At 37.2% G+C, this 8,238-nt stretch overlaps 1 long non-coding RNA gene across 1 annotated transcript; it reads right to left on the bottom strand.

Moving 5' to 3' along the window:
• Positions 1-2,281: 2,281 nt before the first annotated feature.
• On the bottom strand, positions 2,282-4,702 carry LOC113098696 (uncharacterized). Its single transcript, XR_003289177.1, has 3 exons — positions 4,652-4,702; positions 3,825-3,986; positions 2,282-2,515 (listed from the first exon to the last, which is right to left on the bottom strand). It is a non-coding gene; the product is annotated as an uncharacterized LOC113098696 (long non-coding RNA).
• Positions 4,703-8,238: the final 3,536 nt, after the last annotated feature.

Raw genomic sequence — 8,238 nt, 5'->3', positions numbered from 1 at the left:
CTGCACAGAATCCCCTGAACGCAGAAGTGAACGTGTCTGTGTGTCTTTGAATGAACTCCTTTTGTGGAAGCGATCTTCAACACAACAACGAGCAGAAACACGACAACTAAACTCTAAACATTCACCGAGTTTTATTATAATAGTGTCCTCGTTATCCACTGTAAAACCGAACAGTGAAATTAATCAAATGAAATTAGTTAATTGCACTCAAATAATAATGAAAGTTCATTGGACTTAATTTAAATAAGTTCTGTAAACTCAAAATTGTTTAGTAAGGTGAACTTAAAATTATTGCGTTTTCAAGTTCCCAGCATGCTTTGCATCAGAAAACAAGGAAAATAAAATTTAGAAATTAAGTGGCATTTTGTTTGTGTTTTACACAAGATTAACATAGAAGGACTTAAGTTAGTACTTAAATGTTGTGTTATGTCAGAACTTACAAAGGTTTCTATCATGTTGTTTTTGTAGTGTTACCGTTGTGGTGAAGAGTAGAGCTTGTGGTCAGGTTTAGGATGGACAACAATGTACTATATTTGAGGGTATTTCCCACATTATATGAGTTGAAAAATAGAGAAAATTTTGAGTGAAGTACTCCCTAATTATAAGTTGAGAAATATCAATATTTATAAGATTTTTTAAACTTAAGAGTTCTGTGAACTTAGGGTTTACAGTGTATGGAAACAGACACTTAAAAAATATATTTTATTGAACTAAAAAATATTAATTTAATTTGACATTTTGATGTAATCGGTTTCAACAAATTGTATGAGTTAGGTGAACTTGTCGGGTTTTACAGTGTGTGTATGACAGTCCCAGTCATAGTTGTTTGTCCTGCTCGCTATCTGAAAAATAAAACTCATACTAATATGCTGATTTGCTGCTCAAGCATCAAAGTTCATTAAGTTCATTTGCTGACCATTTGACGGTTTCATTTAGATCCATTAATAAAACTAAATGGCAATTGCTTGGATTTAATTTCTATCCAGATGAAATCCTGAATGACACACTACACATTGTGCATACTGTACTCTAGATACTCAACTGTCTGGTGTATGAATATTATAAGATTATTTTATGAACATCTGAGTCTGAGCTCTCTGTTGTGAGGAAAGCTGACAGTTGACTCATGAAGTGTTTGTCTGTTTAAGTCGAGCATTATCCAGAGAAGATCTTGACTTCACTGATGATTAGCTGTTGTTCTTACACCCTCACCAGAGAAAACATCTGGACTCAGACAACTAGACTCGAAGATCAACAAGCAGAAAACAGAGATGATAACACTGAACACCTCAAACCCCTCAGCAATTAAAGTACAGGAGCAGACCTCTGTAGAAATGAGGAGTTTGTAGAACTGGGCTTCATCATTAGACATGATGGAGGACAGACAATGACATCAAGAGACGCATTAGCAAGAGCAGAAACAGCTTTATAACACTGAACAATATGTGGAGGTCCAACAATAGAATGACTCTGTATCAGAGCTGTGTCCTTTCCACCTTACTTTACAGATCTGAATGTTAGAGAACAACAGAAGCACTTTACCTAACTATCAACTTTCCACATGATGAACCTCCAGAATCCTGCAGATCTTCTGCTCCAAAACATCTCTGACCAACAACTACTCATGTGGCAAAATTAAGAAAGTACAGCACCTTTAGAAATATATTAACTGAGAAAAATAAAAATAAATCTTTTTAAATAAAACTTCTTTTACCTGCTGTACATATAATGGGAACATTTCTGTTATTATGCATGAGCTATTTACGCTTTATGTTTCATGTCTACAAGTTAGCCTACATTTAAAACAGTTTAATAATAATTAAAACAGTAAACTTTTCACTTGTTTTTAACTGTATCTGGCATTTTATTTACATGAAAATATAAAAGTGTTAAAAAGACTAAATATGTTTGAGTATTTAGAGGAGAGTGAAAGACACAAATGCTGTTAACCTGTGAAAATGTTTAGTTGATTTGATGAAGGAGAGACTCCATCCACAGAACAAAGACTATATACTGGATATCTGTACATTAACAACAGACACACAACTAAATAGAAAGTAAAATAGAATAACAATGTGTAGAAACGTGATAAGTTTCACACATTGTAGATTTGCTTTATATCTTTTGACACATTTAAGTGCTGCACTTGACAATCACATTTAAACATCTGAATCATTATGAATGAGTTTAATAGAAATATTATTAAACTGAAGAGCCAGACAGACTCATCTGAGCTTCTTCCTCCTCTGTTCCAGCTTTACATTAAACACAATGATCATCTGCTTGAATACTAAAGCAACATTAATCATTCAATATCATGTTTCTAACACACATGCTGCATTATTTGATTGTAAAGTCTGAGTCTCTTCACCTGTATGGATCACATTTACACATTTATCACACATTTATTTCTCCTCATAGACACAGTAGTGAAGCTCTTCTGTGGATCTTCAGCTGATGTTTACTGCTCCTCTCAAGACCACTTCACTTTATGATACACAGCATTCATCAGCTTCTGTAAGATTGAACAAAAAAGAAGATAATCAGAGTTCAGTGGAATAAAGTACTAATTAGTTACTATAATGTCAAGAACACTTCACTTTATGAGATACAGTTTTTATCAGCTTCTGGTGATTGAACTACTAAGGTGATGGATGATGGATCTCTATCAGAGACTTTTGGTGATAGAACCGAAGAGAAGATAATCAGAGTTCAGTGAAACAAATTACCAATTAATTACTATACTTCAGTCACATTTTAATAAAAGACAAGGAACAAACACAAATGTTATTTTGTCTTAAAACACTAATCTTTCAGTTGAATGTGTCTCTAGTTAAAGCTGTTTGTCTCTAGTTTAAACATGTTTGTATTGGTCTCAGTAAATAAGTGAAATGATTGCACAGCTCGCTGGAATACTGGATTCTGATTGGTCAGTCGTGACTTTCGGAGGTGTGTTATTCATTAGGTGTGTGTCATTAGCAGCAGAATAACACACAGTCATACGGTATTTGAGTCGGGCATTTCTTTGACTTCTCTCGTATCTCAGCACCGCGCTCTCACTCGTTTCATTCAAACACAACTGCTATTAGCTTGTGCCTCAGTTACTGACTGAATTTACCCTCAAACCAAAACGCAGGAGATACCGGTTAATAGTAGACTTGAGGAGACATTGTTCAAAGTGTGTCTTGTTGTTCAAGTTGTTGCTAACTGAGCAGAAGTGTTTAGCTGAATCTAAATTGTGTCTAATTCTTCACTTGTGTGTCAAGAAAGCATATAATAAGTGTGATAATGCAGATGCAGCCGGATGTTATCACAGAATAAGTCTCTTCAGGAGGACACAAGTCCTGATCACCCTGTCGGGTTTATTCTGTGATAACAAGCGGCTGGAGGTACATTATCTCTTACAGAAAGTAAGTGTAAAGTAATGTGACGTGTTGCTTGTCAAAGTAAAAACACACAAGAGACAGAGACATTGATCATGTGATGCTGGACGACTGTGAGCTGAAGCTGAATCTGCTCTGATTTTACCAGCGTTTTCCTACAATCTGAACAAATCTATTTCAAACTCTAATGATTCACTATTACTGATCTCATTAATAAAGCAGCTGTTGCTGTAGAAAGCCGTGACAGTCTGCTTTTCTTCTCTTTCCTCCTTTGTGTTCAACATTTTTATCAACTTTACATTTTATTCTGACACAAACCCTTTGAAATAAAGCTTGATGATCACTTGATCAACTCTTTTCACAAATATTTGAAAGTATATATTTTTTCACATCTCTGAGGTAAATTAATCTCTTTAATATCACAAAGTGAAGTTTACTCACATCAGTTTACAGTTTGAGTCTCGTAGCACATCAATGAGCTTCTGCTTTGAGTCTCCAATCACATTGTGTCTCAGATCAATCTCTTTTAGAAACTGCAGAGCTTTTGTGTTTGTCAAAGACTGAGTTAAAGAAGAAACATCTGTAATGCCACAGACACGAAGACTAGAAAGAGACAAACAGAGGAAGAGAGATCATCTAACAAACAAATCATTAAAATGAAGAATCTTTCACAAATATAATGTGAACACATTCATCATGAGATATTGAGTATAAAGTGTTTTGTTGAACTCTTATGTACTGTTCGTTTGGGGACAACACATTCGTTCTGTTTGGACTCTATATTTTTAATGTATTTAACTCCAAATTTGTGTAGTTTAAGGATTTATGATATTTTTTATATTTCTAAAAATAAATTAAAATTGCTGGTTGTCACCTCCTCAGATATTGACAAATGATGCAAGGTTGTCAGTTTATCTTTGTGTATTTAGTGGTCTGAATTGTGGTGGATTTATTGATTTTATTTGATAAATTAAGAAGAAAAAGTAATAATTTGATCATTTCCTCATCAATTTCAATGTGGGTCTCCAGAGTGTGACTATTTTTTTGACACTAATACACAACCAGATATCAATCCAATTTAATTTTCTATTTGTAGATCTACCAAGTGTTGACAACCGTACAAAGTCTCATGTCATTTAGATAAAGGGAAAAATTTAGTTTTTATTTCAGCAAACATCATTTGGGGTCTCAAAAGATCTTGAACAGCACATAAGAGTTAAACAAAGAGATTTTCATAATTTTGATTCTTGTCTGTGAATGTTACTGACCTCAATCTCTCCAGTTTACAGCGTGAATCCTTCAGTACGTCACATAAGTGATTCACTCCTGTGTTTTTTATTTGATTCTCGCTCAGGTTCAGTTCTCTCAGGTGTGATGGGTTTGATTTGAGAGCTGAAGTCAGGATGACACACTGTTTCCCTGTAATACTGCATCTCCACAGACTGAAGACAGAAAGAGAAAACACGATGAATCAGACACGTTATGTTCATGTGTGAATAATTCATCATGTGTTAAAGTATGGATGTCATGCTAAATGCATCCGTGTACTGAGGCTACTGCATGACGGCATGTCAGCCACAGTGCTCAATTGTGGCTCTGAATCTGAGCCATTTACCGTAGAAACTGGGGTCAAACAGGGATGTATCATTGCACCTACCCTATTTGCCATCTTCATTGCAGCCATACTCCACCTTACTGGCCAAGAATTGCCACAGGGGATCCCAATCCTTTACAGGTGTTACGTGCCACATGCACGCACATCGAGAGCAACACCAAAGAAAAGGGGTGCCGCCCGGAGTTCAATCTCCTGCTTCCACAAACACACCGGCACACAACCCAGAAGTCAAGAAAAGTGGTATTTATTTGTTTACATTGGGATGAGACTTGAGGAATAACTTAAGCTGAGAGGGCTTCAAAATGGCCAAAACAATAAACAAAAGGGAGTTTTCTAACTAAGTTTTAAGTCCTTGTGGCGAGTGGGGCGGGGCCGAGAGGCGTGGGAACGAGGAGTGAGGCCAGGTGTAGTGATTGAAGATGAGCTGCACCTGCGCCCCACCGCCGGTATCGAGTCCCACGTAGGAGATGGAAGGATATAAAACTGGAGCGATGACCGTGAAGGACGAGAGACGACCAGGCCTGGGACATTATTTTATGTTTGTGCGCACCAGTCGTCCGCGAGGGGCTGGTGCGCTGTTTTGTTTATTTTGAATATTAAAGTGATTTTGATTGTGCGCCGGTTCCCTCCTCCTTCTTCCCGATGATTAAAAAGGTTGTATCGTTACAGTCCTCTTGCCTGGAATTAGAGCTGTAGTCAAGTCCAGCTTTGTCGAGTCCAAGTCAAGTCCAAGTCCAGGACTAGTCGAGACCGAGTCAAGACCGAGTCCAAAGAGGTTCGAGTCCAAGTCAAGTCCAAAAGTTTCGAGTCCAAGTCCAAGACCGAGTCCAAATGAAAGAAAAAAGGGTCCTCTTCAAGACCACATACTTAACTACTGATAATGTTTGTGATGCGAGAGAAAGCATATCTCCTATTCTAAGAAAATCATTTTACATTATTATTTGTAATGATCAAAAAGCATGTGCAAAGTAACAACTCTGTAGGACAGGGGTCTCCAAACTACATCCTGGATGGCCAATGTCCTGAAAAGTTTAGCTCCAACTGGCCTTAAAACACCTGGAAGATTAATGTGTCTAGTAAGAGCTTGATTAGGTTCAAGTGTGTATAATTAGGGTTAAAGCTAACAGGGGCGTTAAACAAGATCCTGGGCCCTATGCATAGGCAGTCCTGATGGGCCCCCATGGCCCCCACCCATGAAAATATCCAGGTAAAAAATATATATTTCAGATTCATACTTTTCAAGGGCCCTCTCTTCCTTTGGGGCCCTGGTAATGAATAGCTACTGGTTTTACCCCCAGTCCGACCCTGGGAGCTAAACTTGGATAAACAAACAAAGTTTGTAACTGTAAGGTCAAATAATTTTTATGTACTTTATTTTTTGTTGACATTATATCTGTGGTCAAAAATGTATATGACTATGCCTAATTGGCACAATGCACAGACACACGCAAAGCTCGGGATATGACAAACGCGCGCAGCAAGGCTAGAATGGATACGTTTGGCTCTACTGGACATGCGCACATAAATACAACGAAATTTTTGTCATACTGTACTAGGGCTTGCATAGACTAGTCAAGCTCTGTCGGAAACAATCGACTACTCCAGCATGCATTAACCATAATGCATACAAAGTGTTTGCAAGTACGACGTGAATTTTAGAATTACAATATTGCGTGGAGCTGTTACTATATGACCTTATCTATGTTGCATGTAAAAATAAAATATGTAAAGTAATAATTAGGGTTGTGCCTGAAGCCGAATACCTTATTCGGAATGGCACGGATAATGGCTTAAAAAAAGAATAACGCACAAGGAATACTTCTGCCTGAATACTCGGCTGAAACTGACACAGTATGGTGTTTGCTAGATAACAGGTGAGCCAGGGCATCAGCGCCAGAAGTGAATGAATGTAAACTTTATGAGTGAAAGAGCGCAAATCAAACACCGCATTGTTTTCGCCTCTCTGTGCATCTCTCAGAAATCAGAGCGTTGCAAGAGTAATTTTACCTATAATAATACATCATAGCTACACATTATATTATTTGTATATATTTAAAAGGCAAATATTGAAAGCTTAGGCTACCATATGATATGAATGAATGGAATAAGCACAGCGCGCTCACCAATCAAACAGCCGCGCTGCGCGTCTCAGTCTCTCAAAAACTAAATCAGTTCTCTCTCAAGAGAAGGCTAATAATCAGCTTCGATACGGATACATTGTCTACTTGTCCTACATGTTTGCATCTTTACCTTTTGCTGGTTTGCGCGGCGCACACACACATATCTGTTTACTGAAGTTCATTAACATTAAGACTCGCTCAAAGTGTTCTGCGTAATGAGAATGTGTGCATTGAATGGATTCAGTCGTGTTCAAATGATCACTAAACGTTTGTCATGACATCTCTCTGCTTGCATGATAAATATTATTTTAGAAATTAATAATTATTTCAGTTTAACACGACATACAAAATATATAAAAAGTCATAACAGTCTTATCAAGTAACTGTACGATGTTGTATCCGAATGCAGATAGGAAAAAAATTGTGATTGTTACAGATACAAATACTGGCTGTTACATGAAAATGTAAAAATGTAATGTCATAATTATAAAGTTTTTAAAATTTACATATGTAATTGTTTCATAAGGCTATACATTAATACGCGTTTATTGATAAAAAAAAAGGCTATCTAGGTGTAGACGTAAATAAAACAAAATCTAACAGGTAGAAAATTAAATTAGAAACATCTAAACTTTTCAGGTCACAGTAAGGGCACCGCTGGTCATCCACATCCTTTCCCGGAACAATACTGAAAGCTAAGATGGAGAAACAGATGATCATAGCCTGTACAAGGATAGCCATTTTTTTAAATGAATCTATTAGCAGAGCTACTGCAAGTGATTTTAAGTGCTGGAATTCCATTTATTCTTTGCTGAAACTTCTGCGTCATCATGGAGAGCGGGTCATGGTTGCCCAGCAACAGCAGACGCCACTGGAGCGCGAGCGTAGATTACAGAGTGCTTTGGAAATAAGGAGAGCAGCGCGCCTAGTGTTTTCCACACGTTTTCAGTTGCGACATCATGCAAATGTGGTTTTGTTTTGAAGGAGAAATTTTTTATTTTATTTTTTTGCTGGACCAACTAGAAGACTTGGCGAGTCCAATGGCCAAGTCCGAGACAAGTCCGAGTGCAAATTCAAAGAGTCCGAGACAAGTCCGAGACAACAGAAAAATGTCTCGAGT

The sequence above is a fragment of the Carassius auratus genome, unplaced genomic scaffold (genome assembly GCF_003368295.1).
Source record: "Carassius auratus strain Wakin unplaced genomic scaffold, ASM336829v1 scaf_tig00216618, whole genome shotgun sequence".
Lineage (NCBI taxonomy): Eukaryota > Metazoa > Chordata > Actinopteri > Cypriniformes > Cyprinidae > Carassius > Carassius auratus.
This window is presented reverse-complemented; position numbering and strand designations above follow the sequence as displayed.